The sequence below is a fragment of the Halyomorpha halys genome, unplaced genomic scaffold (genome assembly GCF_000696795.3).
Source record: "Halyomorpha halys isolate HHAL.00 unplaced genomic scaffold, Hhal_1.1 Scaffold629.1, whole genome shotgun sequence".
NCBI classification, from domain to species: domain Eukaryota; kingdom Metazoa; phylum Arthropoda; class Insecta; order Hemiptera; family Pentatomidae; genus Halyomorpha; species Halyomorpha halys.
The window spans coordinates 656,985-680,228 of record NW_027111602.1 but is presented as its reverse complement, the minus strand read 5'-3'; the positions used below and the strand labels follow the sequence as shown (position 1 = coordinate 680,228).

The following is a 23,244-nucleotide window of genomic DNA, read 5'->3' as shown; positions in this document are numbered from 1 at the left end:
ATAATACAGTAATAAAATAGTTATATAATATAGCAATGGTATAATATTTTAATAATATTCATGTATAATTCCTTTATTCAAAAATTCTTGGAGGATCCACCATAATGTGAACTTATGCAATAACCTTATTACATCGATGATAATAAGTACATTTCCACTAACTTTACAAACAATGCAATTAAACTGGAAGATTATTGGTTGACCGTGTGTAAAGATGAAAGGAATATGGTCCGGGTGCGGTAAAAAAAAACTCAAATATATTTATGGATTTCTGTGAGTAGGAGTTTACGATCTAATAAGTTATGCAGCGTATGCATAATTATGCAACTTGAAATATAAAACAATCCAAATTCAGTTTTTTGTGTATGCGTTTTTGTGGTCCTGGTTAGGTCAGAAAGCTACTCAAATAGTAAACAAAAATCATATATAATACTTAATAATAATACAATAGTATTAAAAGTAATATAATTATAGTATTAATAGTAAGGTAATTATATATATATAATATGTTTTATAAAAATTTATTGGATTATATTATTGATGGGTATATTAATTAATTGGATTATATTATTGATATATATATATATATCCATAAATATATGTGGATTATATTTATGGATATATATATATATATAATATGTTTTATAAAAATTTATTGGATTATAAATCTGGTGCTTTCTTTTAACATCAAAGCCCTGATGAAGTGGGGCGGAGCGAAACGTAGGCTTTTAATTTTTTTATATTATTTGAGTTACTTTTTGAACACACACGGACCATCTTCCTTTTATTAATTACAAACGGTAAAGAATTAATCTTTCAATCCAGTTTTTGTTTATTGTTCGTTGCATAGAGAAGCGTTGGATGGCATCGTTATTCTCTGTCAAGTGGTGATGTTTAAGTAGGTATCTCTTGAATTGCGTTGTTGAAAGACTCGACATTGACTCGTATCATACCCACTTCACTTCAGCAGTAAATTGAACTGATCAGCTTTGTAGGTTGTAATTCCTCTTGCCAAGAAGTCTGCAAAATGAGTGGAGCTTGATAGTCATTTAGGTGTCAGTAGCAACCGCACCTGATCCTCTCCATCAGTAATCCAGGGCCCTTCATCACACTACCAGTTCGAGTTATAACTTTCTCCTGGCAAATGACGTGATATAATAAACTATAAAAAAATATGATAATGCTAAAATTCACTTTCTTTTAAAATCATTAAATTTTTAACATTAAATGTTTTGTAATACCCATAATTATAATCATTTACTTTTTTTTAAAAAAGTTATGACTACAATACAATAAATATATTATTCATTAAACACCTTACCACGTAAAATAAATTAAGGAATTAAAATTCAATAATAAATAATGACTGTTTTTTTCGAAATTTCCAAGTCACGAAATTTTACAAAATATAATTTGTTTCAATAAAAACTATTTTTTAAAATTTATTTCATTCCAAATGGGTATGAATGTGTCCAAAATGATTTATTTTACTTACTTAGTTTTAATTCTTTATCTTGTCTTTATTTATTATTTTTTTAAATTACTTTTATCATTATTGCTATCCATTTTATTTTTATTATTACCATTTATTTACTTTTCTATTTTTATTTAAATGTGCATGTATGGTATTATGGAATATTTACATCCTTAATACTAATTCCCCTTAATCGTGAAAGATTGTATTATTTCAATAAAAGTAAAAAAAAATCCCATAATTCCTTTCCCAGGGTTAAAGGACATCTACTTTTTACAAAATTTGTATTATTACACAGATTTATTTAAATGTTTTTTGCTAAATCCTAACCCATTGCTAATTACATAAATACATACTATTATATAAAATAATTGCTATTATTCTTGACCTAATAATAGTAGTAAACAATAAAGAGAAAATAATGAACTTTACAGTACAGATTGTATTATTTCAATAAAAATAATAATAATCCATGATTCCGTACCTGTGTAAAGGTCGAGTTTTTCCTCGACATGTTTGTACCTTGTCGAGTTTTTTAATTTATTTAACTATTTTTTGCAATAATCAGAAATCTGGTACTTCCAAACCGAATTTTAGTAGCCTTCAACAAAGAGATAATAATGAAATTTAATATATAGTTAAATATACTTTATTATAAATGAACTTCCTTTTTCTTTTATCATTGGTTTGACATTTATTATAAAAGAAAAAATAAATATATTTTGACTTGCGATAGCAATTTATTTTCACAAAAAAAATAAAGCGGTAGAAAGGTGTAAATGGATGTGAAAAGCTAGAAAAACACATAACAAAACAAAACAATAAGTATATAAACGTCTATAAGGAAGAAAATAGCAGTAAGCTTCTCTCCCAAAAACATAAGAAAATTTGATACAGTTTCCTTATTTCTACAGGTACAAAATTGTGTTTTCTTTACTTGAGTTATAAATAATCCTAGGCCAATTTTGAGTGGAGTTACATGTTTTTAAAAGAACATTGAGCGTATTTTTATTCGATGGGGAACATCTGTTCAAACTGTTTCCCTTTAAAATTAAGGATATCGTAATAACTGCATATCGTCTTTTACTTCTAACGTAGATATTTTTTTATAGCAATGTTTGGCTTGAAATGGAGAAGGTTAGAGTATTAAAAAGTAGGTAGCAAAAAAATTCCAAAGTCCTGAGTAATTGGAATAGGAAGTAGATAAGAATTTACTTTTGTTCTATTAGCCGCTGATAGATTCTGGGGTTAAGAAACCATTCTAGGGCACACTCAGCCTCCGTATAGAGTGATGGATCATGCCCAGCCAGGTTAATCCCAACCACTCCATCTTGCATAACCGTCAGTCAAAAAACATTACTTCCTTAGCGAGTAATGAACCTAAGGCCCTTCATGACTTGTATGATTAAAAGTTTTATTCTATTTTTTCAATTGAAAAAAATACAATATACGCTATACACGAGGAATAATAATTTAATTGATTTCCTGAATCCAATTTCCCATATACGATACATCGTGCATAGCCCTGTTTATTAAAATGTGGCCTGTCGTAACAGTGATTGGTTTTTCTTCCCATTAAATTAATTTTTTAGGAGGTCCACTCCTGAAATTACCATTTTCAAAAGCATTTACGAAATTGGCATTTAGATAAACCGGATTTTATAAGACTTAGTGTTAGTGATTTATAAAACTGTTCAGGGAAATTCATTGGACACTAAAGTTAAGAAAAAAAAGTTGGTATCCTATCCCTTCTTGAAGAATTAGGTATAAAGGGCGACACGGGTTTTGAAGAGAAGCTCTTTGAGAGAACCTTAGGGCCGAAATAGGATATCTTAATAGCCGGAAGAACCTTTGGAAGCTGTCTAAGGTTTCATAGGATCGGGTTATTGCTTTGATAGATTGGTCAGTACTAAATATACCATTGCAACCTCAGCACTCAGACTAATGCTCGATTCACACTACACGTTCCTTCTCAGTTCTTAATCTGCTTTCGGTTCCGTTTACATCGAATTTCCATAACTTAATTTTCATCTTATATTATTTAATTTTGTTTAACCCTTGTCCAAGAAAGTACCTAAGAAGAATTGGACTTATTTATTTTTGTTAATATACTTAATATATATTTTCTATTTTTTTTTAAACACACTTTATTTGTTCTTATTCTGTAAATTTATTATCTGTTCAATAATAAAGTTATCTTTTTCAAAAATTTCAGTCCCAATATCATAGATTCGGCGCGCCATTAATGTCCTGGCTTTCACTTCTTCACCTTTATGAGACAATTAGCTTTATGGAGGAATAACTTTCACTGTAACAATAAATAATTGTCCTTGGGTTAAGGACCAGTGATACTGTTATTAGTACAGTGTTAATATACTAAAGTTTTAACATAATTTAATTTTTTGATATACTTGGAAATTTCATGAGATTAATAGTTGCATTTATTTTGCAAAATATAGTAATTTATTACAAATATCAATAAAAATCTCAAACAAACTTAAGTCTCAAGTATAATAAATAAAATGTAACTTCGTTTTAACTTCCCCTCGTGAAAAAGATAAGTCACAGATACGCAGATCCTTTGCTATGGCTTCGACGTCAATAAATTGATATGAATAACGCTAAAAGAAGCTGAAGGAAAAGAGAGGTTCTTTTCCCGGTATGACGATACAACAAATATCGGAATATTTAAAAAGAAAACTACTCAAGTAAACTGTAAAATTGCTATAAATAGATATTCCGTGTACTATATTTATTGTAAATGCAGAATAAAAGGGGGACAGTTACAATGAGTTTTATTTCGCTTTGCGCCTCTTTAATTCGTTGACTTTTTGTATATGCGCTGCGTAATGAAGAAGTAAACTAAAAAAAAAGTATAATTTTTGAGATGTTATACTTCAGTATACCTCATTTTTTTTTCTAAATAACAAGATGTTTTTAAGAAATGGCAATACGACAATGCCATATTCATATACATATATTAACATATCATTTATTATATTCCGTTATTATTTTGTTTTAATCTCTCTATTAAAAAAAAATCGCAGTGAGTAGCATTAATTTATATTGTAAACAAAATTATTAACTACAGTATTAGTTAACAGCTTTGTAATTATACCTTAGAGGATGTATTGTAATAGTAAACGTTACATTTGTGAAGACTATGTAAAAAAACATATCAATAAAATAACAGTAAGACCACTGCAAAAATTGTAAGGCTGTTGCAGTTATTTTTCTGATAAGCATAACACTGCCCTCCATCTAAGATAAGGATATTCAAACACTAAGAATATTTTCTGGAGGCTGCACTTCCAGGAAATGGCACTATCGTTTCCTGCGATAAAGACTGTAGCCCGAGGCTCGTCCACTTATTTCCAGCTTAAGATTTCTTAATGGCTATATTACTGGGGGCTAAACATACATATGTATACTTGCATGAGTGATAAATAAACTTAGCGATTGAGTATAGATGCTTAACACACCATAGTTATACAGTACGGTATACAGTTAGTTAAAGAAAAGAAGAAAATGCTAGTACTTCCCTTCAAGAGTTGTAGTGGTATTGTATTTTAAGTTATATACTTCGCAATTAATTTTAAAATTTTATTTAAAAGACTTAGCGATGAAGAAAGGATAAATCTAAATTGTATAATAATGCACAAAATCCAGGAATATGTATGATTTATTCCTTTATCTTTCTAAAGCTCAAACCATACTATAAATGTAAAATTAGTTGGATTTGTAATTTTTCTCATATAAAAAACTCATGTTTTATATGAGAAAAATTACAAATAGAAAAATTTCAGAGATAGGTTTTTGACACCCTGAGCAAGTTTTGCTGCAAAAATTAAAAAACCGTTTTGTTAGTTTTCCCCAATTGTTCAAACACTACAGATGTTTTTTATAAACAAAATTAACAGTAAAAATTGTAATAACTAATGAAATTGACGATTCAATCTCCTGAGTAACATAAGAATTATTAGAACAAATTCCGGCAACAAAAAACAAAGACTTTTTCTGGCCAATAAAAATATTGAAAAAGTCCTAACCGCACACGAGAAAGAGGTTTTAAAGTGAAACTAATTCTCCCAAAGATGGTACTTAATTTTTTATTTGTTCTTTTTAGTATTTTCCTTGACATAATAAAAGTTTAGAAAAATTTAACAGTGCGAAATATGTTAATCTATTTAATAATTAACTTTTATTTATTTATATATATTTTTAGGCTGTATTTAAAAATCTCAATGCAGTGTTCATAAATTTCTAAATGAAAAGAAAACTTCATAAGTATTCTAAGACTCAAAAAAGAAATAATTGATCCACAGCCTTTGAAGGAAACAAAAAAAGAAGTTATTTGGTAATGAAAAAGTACAACCACGGAATAAAAAGGGACTGACTGAAGAAATAAATAAAGATGGACAAAATATATCATTCGACACTTTACTATGGCATAAATGGACCTCTGCGGGCTAAGACTTCTCTGTAGGAGTGCTTGTTATTGGAATCTGAGTTATAATGTAATATAAAACTTTGGCAATTTCCTTCGAACCATGACCAAGAACATTTTAGTGAAACTATAAACTCTTATCTATCTAATCCCTAAAATGATTTTTATGGGTTGATTTTGATCTGTGTGGGTTATTTAATAACACAGTAGAATCTAACAGCGAGATAAGCGATATCCGAAACCCGGATTATCAGGAACGTTTTTATTATTTTTATTTTATTTTTAAATAAAAGGAAATACTTTGTTCAACACCTTCCTAGTCATTTCTGACATACGGAGGGAGAGGGGGTTATCTGGCGACACTTAAATCGGAATCAAAAAATAAAAATCTCTTCATATATCTCGTTCTCTAAAAAAATTGAAACAAATCAAACAATGCAATGGAAATCAGTCGAGTTGAAACAAAAAACCTCGTTCTCGCTCGGTTATTCAATACAATGTACGACTATGCATTTAGCATGCATGAATTGCATCAATCAGTCAACTTGATAGTCAGCTTGGACATCAAATTGAATAACCCTAGCACTGAGAACAATATACAATTTGTATTATCATATTTAATTATTCATCTTTTTTCTAAATTTATTATTAATATTATTATTTTTAGATTATCTTATTTAATTGTTGGTAACCGAGCAGTAATTTAATTAAATTAATTACATTTATACAACATTATAATATATATTAAGAGATTTTAATATTGGATTATTTTTTATTTACTTTAAGTGTTCTAATTATTATATTGTTAAGTTCTAATCATTGTTTTTCCATGTTATTGAAACTGCTGATTTTGAAAAAAAAAAATACAAATATTAAAAACCACTGACTTTATAGATACATTAATTTTTAAAATATTAGCGTATCCAGAGGATTGACTTTTTCGTATGAGTGAAAACAAAATTAGTGGATGAAATGAGATAAAATTTATAATTAACCACGTTTACACTGATCCCCAACCTTTCTATAATATTAGGCTAAAGCGAACAACGTTTTTTCGATGTGTTAAATCAGATGACCCGTTTTTGAAATAATTTGGTATCAAGAATATAATTTGCGGATGCATAAATAATATTTAAAAAAATCGCGGAATCTATCCTGAAGAAAATATTAAAAACGAAATAGCAACTCACTGAAACCTGCCAACTTAACATGTAATCTAAGCATTATTTTAAAGATATTTGCCACTTAGAATGGAATAATGTATAACCAAGTTTGCTTCATATTGAAAATGTCAATTTATTGTAAAGGTACTCAAATGATTATATATTTTCTCCACATAATATATAAGTAAATATTAGTTAACATTTATATTTTCAAAATAAAGTAAACTTGACCATTATCATTCTAATTCACTATGCTAAATAACTTCAAATATTAATGTTTTAAATTATTTTCTGATTGACATATCAATCAAATATTTTAATTATTTTCTGTTTGAATATAGGAACATACAGTATGACAGTGACCAGGGACAAGCAGTGCTCAGTAAGTTCCAATAACCCCCAGTTAAAATAACAAACCCTCCTTATCACAGCGGTTCAGCTAATGCCCAATCGATAACAACAACTTCCACAGATATCTTCCCGTCAGCAGTTCTTGCTTATTGCTCATTGTATGGAAGGCTGCAATGGGATACTCTCTTGGGAGGTAAAAATGACTCGTTGTGTCCCTTTGAGTATCAATGTAAAATGTCATATCTGTGGTCATAGAAAATAAGTAGGTCCACATGCAACATAGAGTACTAATTATAACTTTTATATCACTTTTCTAAAAATATAATTTAGCTAAGAAATATATATTGAAGGAAGAATTAAAATTAATATACATTCTTAATTCAATGGATGGAAAAAAACTCTCATTTATCATGTCATTTTTAAATCTATTCATTTTTCGCAATTAGAGTTAGAAAAGTTTTTTTTTTTATTAAAGTTAGTATTTTAAGATCTTTTTTTAGTATTACACAAAGGATATTTTCAAAAATAAGAAACACAATAAATGAATGCCCTTTAAATTTCATAAAGGACTAGGTACTTGTTGATGTCTATTTCAATGAAAATTGTCTTCCAGATATTAGGTTAAAAATATTAAACAGATGTCTGAAGGATCTTTTTGATAGTAATAGTGATTTTAAATGTTCAAGAGATTAAAAAATCATGCTTCCAAATGTAGTACCAAAAATTTTTTTTAGGAAAAAATTGGGCAAAGCATGCTTGAGATAAATAATTTATTGATTTTAAGAGAAATAAACAAATCTTTTAACTGACCAGTTTACTAAAAAAAATTATATTTTGCAGTTAAAAAAAGACAAAAACATGAAAAAAGCAGGATACATTTTGTTTTTTGATTGCTATGAAAATTCGAATTTCAAGATTTAAAAAAAATAATGACTAAGGAACCTTAAGTTTATTTCCTAAAACAAATACCAAACCCTACTTTACTACGTTAATCAGACCCAATTCTTCCAATATTGTCCTCATATGTATTAATGTATTTTCTAAACCGGAGAGATGTCATTTTTTTTCTCCTACACTACCGGATCCCACAGTGTGGCAGTCCTAATGCTCAATCACAAGGTAAGGAAAAATAACACTATTTTATGTTTTAAATTTAGCTTAATAGTACTTTTAGCTAGGAGCATTCAGAGTTTTTAACTTTTATATTCTTGGATAACGTTTGTGTTGAATATAGGGACTTAAACATTGTCGTTGTTTGAGATTCCCCCACGGTTTAACGAACACATTTATTACAATATATAAACAGAATTACTTTTCAGCTATTTCTGTTGGAAACTCTACATCACTAGGTCTCCAAGCGCATTCCAAGTGGTAAAACAAGCATTCATTGCCCCAGACAAAGCTCATAATTAAGTTAATTAAGTTTTTTCAAAGTTTCTCACCCTGAGTGGTATATAGTTTGTGTTAAAAGACACATAAAGCCAAAAGTAAATGAAAATCACACCATTTGTTCTAAAATTGTTTTCAATGAAGTTTTGTAAACAAAATAATTTTAAAAAAAATTAAAACTGCTTCACGTTTTACAATGAAGCAAGATGTAACGAATAAGGCAGAAAAGGGGTAGTAATTAAAACTTTATAAGATATTTTCATTGTTAACAAAAATATAATAATAATTTAGTATTTTCGCTAAGGCATCCTGAAGCGCTCCATATGTTGATAAAATATTTATTATATATAAAGAGAAAGGTTCGAAATCGGAAGATTCATTTTTCACTGAACAAATAATTATATAATAAATTTAATCTACTAGGAATTAATCGAAAAACTACTACAAAACATGAGACTAATTATTAAAAATAAGGAGGGGAAGAATGAAAACATTGTGGCCAGTTCCAAGGCCGACGGAAGTGAAACTTCTGGAAATGAAGAGCGTTCCCGCGCGTTACGAAATCAATTTACTCCTGTATATTACATATATATTCTTGAGTTAAATAATAATATTGGTAAAGGAGTTTAACTATTAAAAAAATGCACTTCTTTTACTTTAAATGTAACAAATTCATAAAATCTGAGAGATGTCAATTTTTTCCGATAAATTATTTTTACAAAATTCAATGATTATTACGGGATTTTTTGAAGATTCTTTTCAGGATTTTTCATCATTGTGTGCTTTTATAGGTCTCATAAGTAATTAGTTGTGTAAGAAATCAGTTCATAACCTATTACACATTAAAACATTTTGGAAGATTATTGATTGACCGTGTGTAAAGATGAAAGGAATATGGTCCGGGTGCGGTCAAGAAAAACTCAAATAGTAGAAATATACTATTTTAATGAGCCAGGCTCATTAAAATAGTATATTTCTACTATTTGAGTTTTTCTTGACCGCACCCGGACCATATTCCTTTCATCATTAAAACATTTTATTTGTTTACATAAAGTACATCTGTAACACAATGTACAGTTTTCTAAAAATCCATGCTTTTCAATAACACTATATGATTATTCCTAAATTAAATAATCAACAGTGTTTTGTTAAACCGTTTTTAATTCAGTCAAAGAAATCTATCATTTTAACAATTGGTTAGTTTTGGTTGCATCTGTCTAGCAATCACTCAACTAATATAGAAATGAGAAATATAATTGTAGATCGAACTTCTACATAGTAGTTACTTTGTAGTTTTTTGGGCGCTGTTCAACGACACATAACAATAGATAAATTAATTGATAATAAACTATGTAATAGACCCCTCTCCCTTACGTGGAACATATATGAAAAATATTAGTACAAAATTAAAAATAATTGTATAATTTAACACGCAATTATTATTTTCTTTCTTTTATGGGCGGTGGGGCGGTACAGGTAATAAATAATATTAAACTTTTGAATGAATTTTGTATTCAATTCAGGCTCAGACTTACCTTAGAATTGAGTACACGATTTAAAGATGAAGTTCAACGATTCAAGAGGCTTTTTCCCTTTTTAAAAATCGAGCTTTTTACACTTCTTGTTTAAAAGCTAATTATTTACACATTGCCCCTGGTCTTTATGTATCCAACACCTGAATGAATCCACCGCGTATGAATGAAGATTTTTTTTTTTTAGAATGAACTCATTAATGTCAAAGGATTTCCATTACGCTGCTGAGAGGTTGAATGGCGGAAAAACCATATTCGTTCAAAACATAGAATATGAAAGGTCATTATTTATTTAAATCTTGCCACAATTATATTAATGACAGGAAAAAATCAAAAGAAAAAAAAACTATTAGTAATATTACATTAGTTATATAACAACTATCTCTATTAAATGATTCTTAAGCTGATAAGGAGAGAAGAGCTATCGTTGATCTGCATTCATTCGTATGAACCTATTTTTTCTGCCCTGATAAGGCCTGGATTCGTAAAGCGATGCCTGGTTTCTTGATATTTAAGAGACATAGGTTTATTTTATCAGCCTTGTTAAAGCACCCTCAAATTGACGATGACTTTTTGTACCAAAGCTTAAAAAAAAAAAAAAATCTGGTCTGAATATATACAATGATTTAGTTAAGCAAAGAATTAAAAACATAAAGTAAAATCAAAATAAAAAGTTCACAAATAAAATAAGGAACATAAATTGAAATGAAAGTTTCATACAAGCTAAAATAAAAAGAAAGAATAAAAAAAAATTACAAAATTAATAAATATAAAATAAACACAACTGGTCAATTCCGAAGAGTCAGATATGTGATGGGTCCTGAAGACTATATTAACCGAATGTCAGAGATGTTTCCGAGTCTAATTGTTCAAACGTTGGTGGGCCCACGTCAGTACTAGCTCATCAACAGTCGAAATGTACAAAAGCCAATATGGCCACACTGGCTGTTATTGAGGGCAGGCAGGGTCTGGTTGTTGTAATGAATTATACTAGCCGACTAATTAGTAACAAATCATATTCAAGTCTATGGCCAAAAACGCAGAAAAGGTTTGGTTACAGACTGTAACACTGCGTAAGACTGAACTGCGTGCCAACAGGACTGCTGAGTGATGTTGGCTTAGTTAACTCGTTTACAGTTGAAATAAATGACAAAACATTTCATGGTTTTATTAGCATTACGTTACTTTCAAAGACATCTGAGAAACGAAGGACATACTATAAACTGGATTTTATAAATATTTAAAGATTTAAGTTAAATAAAAAATTGTATTTTTGTTATATATATTTCTATGGATACAGCTGTACGAATGAATTTGTTAAATGAGTTAATTTTATAATTTTTTCATACTTCTTACACATTTTTGTTCCAATTTACAGACACAAAAGCAAACATCTCAAGTATTTTACAAATTATTGAAAACCGTATATACTTTTTTTTACAGATTGGAAGCATTGCGCTAACTGGAGTCTTATTCTATTTTTAATACTCATTTTACTTTTTATAACTATTGCATGATTTACAATTATCGTGTTACTAACACTATATTTGGGTTTATGATTGAAATAAATTTCAGTGTAAAACATAGAATTCCGATAACGTGTACAATAGTTGATAGAATTTCGAGAGCTACTAGAGCCCTAGACACAGAACTAAGCGGATAGTGAGTTTAAACAATGGGCGTCCATTAAGACTCGATGTTTGCCTCAATCGATTTTAAACATAATGCCATAAGCCGAGGAAAGGAGAAATTTGTTAAATTACTCAAGTTTTCATGGTCATCTGTTCGTGACAATTTGAGATTATTATTGTTTCGTGGTAAGGAACCAGTTCTAGAGCAAAGACTGGTTTTGTTGGCAAGATCAAGGCTTTTCCCTGAACTACTCTCCAATCAAAACCGTCGCAATGGCGTAGCCTAGCAAGGGGCGGCTCTTTTAGGGGGCAGAAAAAATCACAATAAATAATTTATTTAATATTTATTTATTGCTATTTACAACTGTACATTATAATACATTTAGTAAATCTGATCTCATTGAAATTGTAGTGTTACAGACGTGTAGAGAAACTACCCATAGGTAGCACTCTAATGACGTTTTACATTAGCAGGTCTCGTGGCCATCTTCTTTTCAGGCGCCTCGGTGGATTGTCAGAAATGGAAGAGGAAGCAAGGTTAGAAATTAGTGGGTTTGGGCGGCTAGGGAGTTTAGAATGGAAGGAGTGATATCTGGTTCGGGCTAGATCGTTTACATATGGAACATTAAGGGCTTTATTTATGTTTTTATTTGTGACAAAGTGAGGAGCATTGAGGATTTTACGAAGAATTTCTGATTGCAATGATTGGATACGAGAGGAATTCGAAGGTTTAGTGGAGCCCCAAAGTTCAACTCCGTATGTCCAGATCGGCCTTATTACAGTCATGCAGATCAGTCTTTTGTAATGAATTGGAAGTTTAGACCGTTTGTCCAGCAAGTGCTGTAAAAGTTAAAATCGACGAGCAGTTTCCAGGTTAGTCGTTTGTCCAGATGTAGTCCAAGGTAGTGGATCTGTTCGACAAGGATAAGCAAGTAATTTTAAGCTTTAAAAATGAAAAAAGTTAAGAATAGTTTGAGTTTTTCAATAGCTTCATCAATATCTTGTTTTTTCTTCAGTCGAATGTTTAAGTCCAGTTTAGTTTCCAGTTGACATTTAAATTTGTCCCAGTCAACTCTTCCTGTTATCAATGAAGGGGCAGAGGGCTTTGGTACAAAGCTTGAATGGAAAAAAAGCAGAACTGGACTATGATCTGATGATAGGTCGTCCAGGGATTCAACAGTGGTTTGAGAGGGAGAAATCTGGGAGGTGATAAATATGTCAAGGATATCAGGGCGCTTTTTGAGGGATGTGGACCAATAAATCGGATTTTGGGAGAGAGAATGGAATAGGTATTGGAGGTGGAAACATGGGAGAGGATGTTACCATGGGAGTTGGATGTACGGCATCCCCATCGTTAGTGCTTAGCTTTATAGTCTCCTCCAGCAATGAAGCGCGGGCCGAGGGTTCGGAATAAGGAATCAAGGAGGTTATAAGAAAGTTTATTACCAGGAGGACAGTATACAGCTGAAAAGGTAACATAGAAAGGGCGAGTTGAAATGATAACCGAGGTTGATTGAATAATAAATAATAATAATAACTTTAAAAAATTTTAACCATTTCATTTCCATGAACCATGACATTTTTGTTTGTGATCTATACAATAAATAATCAATATGATTATTGGCAAAAGGATTTTGGTGGACTTGAGGATGGACCACACGGTAGTAACACGTAACGCAAAGTAGAAAAACTATCGATAGCGGTGATTGGATTAACGACAGTTTCCTACCTAAGGGTATATCATGGAGGATGGGATAACCCTACTCTCCTGCAAAGCAAAATGGAAGGCAAAAAAGGCTCAAGAAAGGAAAATTTATGTTAATAGGAATGTCCGCATTTGTAATCTAAACTGACACAGAAGGCAACCAGTGGTGGGCTCATATTCATTCCCAACTCTGCCACGCCTCTGGAAGGCTCTAAATATATTAGGGGTATTCATGATCTATGTTAAATTGTGTTAAATGTAAAAATTTGTGTTAAATCGAAAAAAATTGCCTTCTTTTGCCGTGGTAAAACGAAATAACATTTAACATGGCTGAGAGTCTGTTACTTGGTCAGTTAAATCGAGAATGACGTCACACAATAGACCAGTTGAGATCGCCGCCATATTAGTTGTTGTGACTTTCAATACAGTTGTCAATTAGCTCATCTTCATTCTCTTATTCACAAGTTTGAAGATCAATAAGACACTCATAAGCTAAACTTTCACACAAATTCCACTTTTCACTCACTCTAGGCATGTTTTAATTAATTACTTAAATCAAAACTGAAGTAAACAATAACATAAGGGTCTGGTAGGAAGGTTATAAACATAAAAGCTTATACAACAAGTTGCTGAGAAAATCCGCTAGGGGCTCTTATGCATTTAACGTTTAACATGACTTCAAATAGGGCTGCTCACAATCCTATAGTTATAACATTTAACATGGTAAAACATATAATATTTAACACAACATCATGAATACCCCTAATGTGTTAACAATAATGTTTAATTGAATTTCCATTCTATCTCAACTGACATTAAACACTAAATGTTCTTTATAATTACTGTACATTTAAGTCTTTTAAAATCGAAATACCTAAATAAGAGGAGGGGGAATTGTCTTCTGCCCTGGGCGACTGACATTTATGTTAAGCCACTGACCTGTCGTTTTCCTAAAAATACAAATAAGAAGCTTTGACTTATTAACACCTAGGTCTCAAATGTTGCACTAGCACCTGATTATCTTCTAGTCAAGCGGGGTTGGTTCGAATCCCGAGGAGGGTATAATTAAATTGTGTAACAAATATAAAATATAGATCATACGATTTTTGCTGGAATTGGTAGATAAACTGAAATTCTCGCTCTAGTTATGGTACACAAGGGTGTCAAACCCAATAAAAAACATGTCCTAAGGAACTTGTTACATACCAGTAATGCAGCCAATTCGAACTACAAATTAATGATTGGGGTTGACAATATATTTTATTGCAAGATGCAAAAATTAATATAACACTATGGAAATACAATACAGTAAATAAAAATTAATTTAACTTTCGAACATTATAATATTCATCCATATTAATTTTCGTAAATCACAATATTCATTAATATTATTTTTTCTTATTTTATCCCCAGTTCGTTATTCTATTAATAAATCATCAAAATCCTCACTGAAGGAATAATGTTAAACTAAAATTTGGGAAAAAAAAGTTTAGGTAACATATTTTTCAACTAACTTTATATTTGTTAACTCCTGTTATCCCTCACTTTAGTTCAAGGCATCACCGAGATGGGAAGGTAGTTTATTCCTCTTTAATATTTTATGAAGAGGGCAAGAGTGTGTCTGAGCCTGCTAATATTTCAGTGTTTATGTTCTTTAAAATAACCCACCAAAAACTCTAATAAATAGTATAATACCTCATTGCACTAAAAAGTATGAGCTTTAATAATAAAGAAATATCTACCTACAAGGGAATTAATAAAACATTTTTATATTGCATTCCACGACTTTCGATCTGAAAAAATATTCACCTCCATTGAATATCCACACTCATTGAAGACATAGTATTTATTTATTTTTGTAAAACATTAATGACTAGAAAACAGGTTTTTTATGCCGTTCTGAGTAGGTTATATCAGTCTTCACCCTCAAATATTACCTAATTTCCAGCACACATACATTTTTTTATTTATTTGATTACTTTTATTTAACCAATTTAATTATATTTCTTCGAATCCCCCATTTTTTTAAACCAAGAATCTAGCCGAAAATTTTCAATATCGTTAACACAGTTTACAAGTTTTTTATTAGAAACTTTATTATTAACTATTTATTTTTTTAATGAATATTAAAATATTCTATATTATATAACAATTTAAAGTCCTCTGAGAAATAAGGTCATAGGAATTGAATCATGAAATCTATCTCAAACTCTCACAAAGAAACTAAAATAAAATATTTAGTTTATTTTAGGAAAAAAAAAATCTTCCCTCAGAAACCTGCCATTATCACGACCTTTACCTAGTTTCAGAATCATTCTCATCATCTTTATCATTCCTCAGAATGTATGGTCTTGAACCTATCAATGACTGAATTATAAAATTGTTCAATATATCACTCTAAATTGACTATTTCACCAATAAAATGTCCCTTATCTAACTAATACAATACGATTGACATATAGTGGCTAAGCGATTTACAGAAAATTAGTGACCAAAAAATAAACTTTGTCTCCAATACATTCATAAATATCGTAAGTATATAAACTATCGAGACGCAAGGAACGTGCGTGTTGTGGCGTGAGATCAATTCCCACCTGGAGAAGTTGATATTTATTTTTTGGCGGTCCCAAGAAATGAATTTTGACACTCCCACCTAGGTTGTCAAAACAGTACGTGGCGGCAAATCTGACGCCAGGGGTTGGCTAGGACCACTAGGCCCACTTTTCGGACTAGTTCCCCCGTCCAGTTACCACCAATACCAAATACATAAAATATACTTATCTCTAATATATTTATGTAATCAAATTCACCAATTCCTTATAAAATATTTACTTATAAAAAAATAGCCAAGTTAGTTATACCCCCAAAAAAAACTGGAACGGAAGAAACACATACTAAATTCTAATTAGAGCCTCGAACGCAGATTTTGAGCCTTATTTTGTTTTTTTAAATAAGGTTATCTTGATCCCGAAAAAAAGACTCAGGAATTCCGCTCAATGCTTCAAAACAATCTCCGATCTTGAATCAGATGTATTTCATCCGGCGGATTTTTAATTTTTTTTTCTCGCGTGAATTAAACTCTCCAAGAAACTGATAATATTTTGGAAATATAAATTATTTGGATGATTGAAAAAAAAAAACTTTCAATGTATTTAAAAATATATATTCTTGCTTAAAAATATTTGATCCTATAATCCAGTAAAAGGCTTAAAGCTTTGTAAGTAAGACTTAATGACAATTTCGTCCTGAATCTTTTTACAATCACAAAGGTTAAAAATTATGATTCATCTTTTTTTTAAAACAGGATATTTCTATAATAACAAAATATATGCAAATCCAAACCCATGACAGATATTTCGAATGCCATTTGGTTTATTATTTTCATCTAAGGTTTGTGTCAACAATGAGTAAAAACATCTGCCAAGAACATAGACCACGTAGGCAAAATAAGAGCATAAAATTTGATAAAATTATTACTAAACCATTTCCACCTTAATTCCCACTTCCCTCCAAAAAAATAGGACAAGCCGTTTTCGAAAATAATAAAAAATAATTCCGAGAAAAATACGTAAGAGTGTGCCGAAGCGAAAATTTAACAATTTTAAAAATATCATAACATTGATATTGGACCTACCTATTAAATCATTGAAGAATTCATCATAATCAGATAAACAAATAGATCTATTTAGTCCGAGCAAATATGAACGAAAAATATGGAACCAAATTCGTTTTTTATTGTCTAAAACTTTAAATGCAAGTAAAAATTTTTGGTTTTGAGAGCATAATTTGTTGTGGTTTTTTAATACCTGCTATGTACAAGCTTGCATACCTTCTGTAGTAAGGGAATAAAATTAATAGCAATTTTATCCAAAATTCATTAACTATTAAGAAATATCAATTTATTTATTTTTTTAATCTAATACAAACCAGAGTGTAACAGAGATTTAGAAGTAAAGGGACTGCTGACGAAGGTCATGTTCATATTAAAGTTCCTATTAATAAGTTATTAAGTAATTAATTATTAAAGCCAGGTTCTTTACTTCATGAGATCACAATCATCACGTAATTACTAACAACACTAATTTAGGTTTTACAGATCGAATCATTATTTCCATAAAAAACGATTAATTAATTAATCATGTTCACTCATCTTCATCTTCTCTTAAAATAAACCTTAGAAAAGGAATTCAAAAAACCAATTCGTTTGTCCATACTTAATAGTTTTCAACTTGGCTCATTTTCCAATATACAAGTATTTATATGCGAGGTATACATTGTTCTCTTAATTTTTATTTTTGGCAAAAAATAATAAATTTCAAATAAATCTCAGTTGTTTTATTAACAAAAAAATCTTACCTTGTGTTGATTTAAACTGAGGTCAAACTCTAACTAATCCATTAGTAACGACGAATCGAAGTTCAAATTTTTTTCTGAAAAGAAAAATTGATTATAAAATATATCGATTATTAGATGTGACTTATTCTATATATATTTGTATAATATTAATAACAGTATATCTTATCGTAAAAAAAATTTAACTGTAGATATGATATTAAACATTTCGATATGACAAATGTCTTTATGCGATTTAGCAACAGCTGTACCGATACCAGATCTCTTCAAATGACGAGGGACGGAGAAGTAGTTGGACTCCTTTCAACGCAAAGGGACTTTTTCAAGCAAATCTATTAAAACAGGTATCGCCTGCTGGCTTTGTCGATTGGTAGGTCAATCATAGTTTATATACAACACCTATAATAAACACTTGTAGCCCTTTGTAATGTATTCTTCTTGGGCGTGGCTAATGATAACCAATGAGAAATAAGATTCCAAAAAAGCGACGCCCCAAAGAACAAGAGGGGGAGAGGAGAAAAGCGGGTACAGAACAGAAGCACAGAAGTAAAAAAGACCGAGCAAGAGAAACTAGAGGGCTCTTCAGGAATAGAACTCCACGGCTAAGACACACTACGACATGCATCATCCAAATCAGCAGCTATTTAAATAATTATATTAAATAATTATATATTGCCTATTAAGGCAATAATTTATAATGCAATATATCTTTTTATGGCAAATCATATTTATCTGAATCATTCAGTCATTTTAAATTTCATTGTATTGCACTCATATGTAAATAAATACTTAATTCCTTGATTTAATTTATATATTATTATATTACCCAATACCACCCCTATTATATTATATATTTTCCATGGTAACAATATTTTATAAATATAAAGATATTTAATTGGTAAACCGGTAAACATAAAAGCCTTTGGAAAGGAATTCAATAATAATAATATTTTTGCAGGACTAAAATAATTTTTAAACAATATAAATATATATTCTGATAATTGCCTTTAACGACAGATATACATAGCAGATAAAATAAATATGTAATTATAGATACCAACTCATTTTTAAAATACAGATACTGTCGTCTTTTCAGGAAAAGCAAAAAAAAAATGCTAGGACTCTTACATAAAAAGGAAAAATTCTGACAGGTTAAGTTTAAAACTGTGTTGAGATATCGTGGAATAATCTAATCTTAAATTATTTCCAGGGATGAGGATCCTGGAATCCCGGTTAGGAATCACTGCCTTAGATGATAAAATAGTAAAATTAAAACATCGTTCTATCAACTAATTAAGTAAACGTAATAATAATAATCACCAAAGTCTGTATTTATTGATGATATGGAGGAGAGATAACGGAGTAACAGGCTATAAGAGAGTCATCTACATCATTTTTATAGAGACAAGTAATTCCCATTTGACTCATTTTCTGTCATCAAACAGAAACATCGCATAAAATGTTTAATACTAATATGATCGAGTGTCTACTATGTCTTCATATTAAACGAATATAAATATCGTAATTAATAAATTCGTTTTAAAAACTACCATGGATAGAAATAAAAGTAAACATATTCAATTAAAAACTGTGATTCTACAAAAAGAACATACTCACATACATGAAATCGGCAAACTTCACAACCTAGGTCAGGTTGGTTACCGTAACTCTATTCCTAATAGGCATTAGAGTTTGGAATCAAAACAAAACAATAGGTATATAATAAAATAACTAAGCAGCTATTAAAACTGAGATAACAAAATTGTCATGAGGCCTAGCATACGTGAATTATATACTTAAAGATATGGAGTGTTGAGTGCTGTCAGTATTGGGGAATCTGACACTTCTAGAGAAGTCTCTCATTCCAAATTTACTTAATACTCTTGTGAACACGCATACCGGACGAGGAGGTACCGATCAACAAAAAAAACAGAAATAAGAGTAATAATCACTTAGTATTCCAATCTGGATGTTTATCTTTCTTTCAGTAAAATTTTATATCCTATTAAAAAAAAAAATGTTAAAAAGAATTTGCCATTCTTGTTTCGTATGAGGGTTTTTTTTATTAATTAAAAAAAAGGAATTGCGTTTTTCATCCAGATGATTACCTAACATCTAATTAATTCAAATAAAAAATACTTCTGTATCAAAAATGTCTGGAACATTAATTATTGTATACGTTCCAGGATTAATTAAATTGAGAATGAAAAAGTTACAAAATCTGTCCGATTACCATGAATGGCCAAAATAATTGCAAAACTGGATTCCTTTTCGATGAAAGCATAAATATACTCCTGATTATTCATTCCTAAGACCCAAAACAGGGGACCAAGGACGGTGTATGCAAAAGGCATGGTGTAAGATTATTCTTATGGTTGACCACCAGAACATTTGTCTGGGAGATTTGAAATGCATGTGAATTCCGAACTTGTCGAAAACAATTAATCAGCAAATGGATTTGTTTAGTTCGGAGCTTTTAATAAGGAAACCGGTTTCAATCTCTAAGGAAGGTTTGCGCAGGATTACCATAAGTTATTACGTACTTTTTTTAACCTCCTAAAGGTAACCATTCCTGAGATTTGTATGCCTTATTTTCACTTTAGGATTTGATTATTAGCATTATTTTATTATATATTATGTTATTTCTGTAAACTTATTAGAGAAAAGAATTCGAGAATAATCTTGAGCTGAATATTGCTATAACACTTAACTCAATCATGAATACTTAAAAAAAAGCAATACTATAGTTTTTATGAGTGTATTTAACTCATATAAAAACTACACCAAGAAATATATTTGAAAACATATTAAATAATTAAATTTTATTTTTTATTTGAATACGTAAGATATTCATCTATGGAACGAAACATCAATAAAAGCAACCAATAATCGAATAGTAATTATATCATTTATAAAAGAAAATTCTCTGAATTTTTTTTTCTGATTTTTTTTTTTATAGTTTTGAGAAAACAGAATCTCTATAACAATACATAACTCCAAAAAATTAGTCTCAGCCAGATCTTCCCTTTTAGTGTGTACCCTCTTTAAAATGGAGAAAGAGTCCGAGAGACTCTGTAGTCAACCTAAGGGATAGAAAGTAAATGTTGGAAAAGAAGTAATTAAGTCATCTATTAATTTCAATCGAATCACGATTGTAATGCAATTACAATTAGGAGGGGACAAGTCAATAATTTAGGATCCAAGTTCATTTAAAAGGTCAATCGGCTCCGAGAGAAGAAGTTTTATGTCTAAATCGATGTTAGTTAAAAGTAAAGTTCTTATCTCTATAGGTTTTTTATAGATTGATAAATTTTCCCTAATATAATAAATACAATATTTTAATAATATTTTCATTGTTATTGCTCTGTGGTTGTGATGAATACTATAAACAACACTATTTGTAATATAAGTTGTCTGATAGGAACAGGTTAGCATAGCTACGATTTATAGAAAATTTAATTTCTCATAATATTCTGAAGTCAAGAAAAGAAAAAAAAAATTAAATATAATACTAAATGTAATCTATTTGATGTTACTTGATTGATGGACTGTATGTCATGTAGTATTCTAAGCAGTAAGCAAAAGTCTCTTCTTACTCCGATAGAGGCATTTAGAGTACGGTCGCACCAGCTGCTTTTCACGCAGAAAATATTCAAATATAAAAATGTTTTAGCCATGACATGAGATTTTAACATGAGACCGATGGCGAGCTGGATTTTTAAGCTGCTTGAGAAGAAGTTGCATTGCATCAACTATGTGCCATCAAACAGATTAGGAAAGAAGGCTATAATCTGACATGATTATATTCATACTAGAATATAATCTCACCTGAATTTAAACTATTTAGACTTAATCAATACCAATATCATTTAAAAGTTAGAATTAATCTTTTTTTTATACATGGCTTTCAAATAATCGCGAGTAAAGTAAATAATTAATCACGAAAGGCTGACCATTATACATCTCGTACACAACAATAAGGATCTTAAATGAAATCGATTCACTAACTCTGTTTGAAAAGTTAATCAACTCTCCAAAATAGATGATGTAATTGTGAGTAGACCCTAATGATAGGACACACAAGTTCACAGCTTAGTACATTCAAGGCTACCGACCCCGAAACTGCAAAGCCAAGTTCAATGCTGATTTCTCTTTTACGACACATTACAGTACCACTGTTAGTCTTGGGTTCATTAACACTGGCTTTTAGCATTAATAAATTAACTAGAGATAACAGAAAAACAAGTATCTAACTATCTTTAATAAGGATGTTTTGCGTAACGTCCACGAATTAATAAAATTTTAAATTCGGAGTTTTAATAATGGCAATTCTTTTTATAACTAAGATATAAATTAAATTTCTTTAAAATTAAAGTGCAATTTCCTTGCTTTGAGGATCGGTAAAACGATTATTGGTATTGGCACTGGAGTGGCATCCATTAAAGTAGCAGCGCCTGTCAGGAGTCCTATAGCTGACATTGTATAACGAACCCCCCACCTCCTTTTATAGGAAACAAAACCAAACTGCTATAATCATTGCCTAAAATTGTTATTAGAAAATTTTCTGATTAAATATACAACATTAAACATTGATTTAGTGTAAATTAAATTAAGTACCCATGCTTAAACCATAAAAAAAATCATTAACCATTCAAAATTATCGAAATCTAACCACAAATTTAGGAAAACCAAGAAAATTCCTTATGACTATGATTTTTATAAGATTTTTTTTTGTCGCTAAAATTTTTACGTTTATTACTATACTTCATTGATTAAGTAGATGAAAAATAAAACTTGTTAGCTTAGTGGCTTAGTCGATCTCTTAGTGGATTATTTATTAGACAACAAAAACACTTTTATAAGTGCTTTAGCTATTAAAACCGATGATTGATTAAATTGAAGAGATGATAACCAACTAAAAAATAGTATTGTCGAATAGAAATAATGGCTACGAAAATCATTTATTTTGTTGATTATACTTGGACTATTACTGAAGTAATAATTGATGCTTCAACAGAGTTCAAACAAAACATTAGATGAGCATAAATATATTTATTTATTTTATATTTTCTTTATAGAACTACAGGCCATTAACAACTTGCGTCGGTTGGACAATTATTACTTGCGGGAGCATACGTAACCTACAGACCGTTTCCCTATAACCTCCTGCAACGAACTAAGTGGGTACCTTTTTTTTTT

The 23,244-nt window shown here is 29.9% G+C and overlaps 1 protein-coding gene across 1 annotated transcript in view; it reads right to left on the bottom strand.

Moving 5' to 3' along the window:
- Positions 1–23,244, bottom strand: part of LOC106684928 (pyrokinin-1 receptor) — a 252,524-nt gene that overhangs the window by 160,990 nt on the left and 68,290 nt on the right. The window contains exon 2 of the mRNA XM_014427306.2: positions 18,049–18,122. The gene's annotated coding sequence lies outside the window, so the exon portion shown is untranslated. The remainder of the gene's footprint in view (positions 1–18,048; positions 18,123–23,244) is intronic.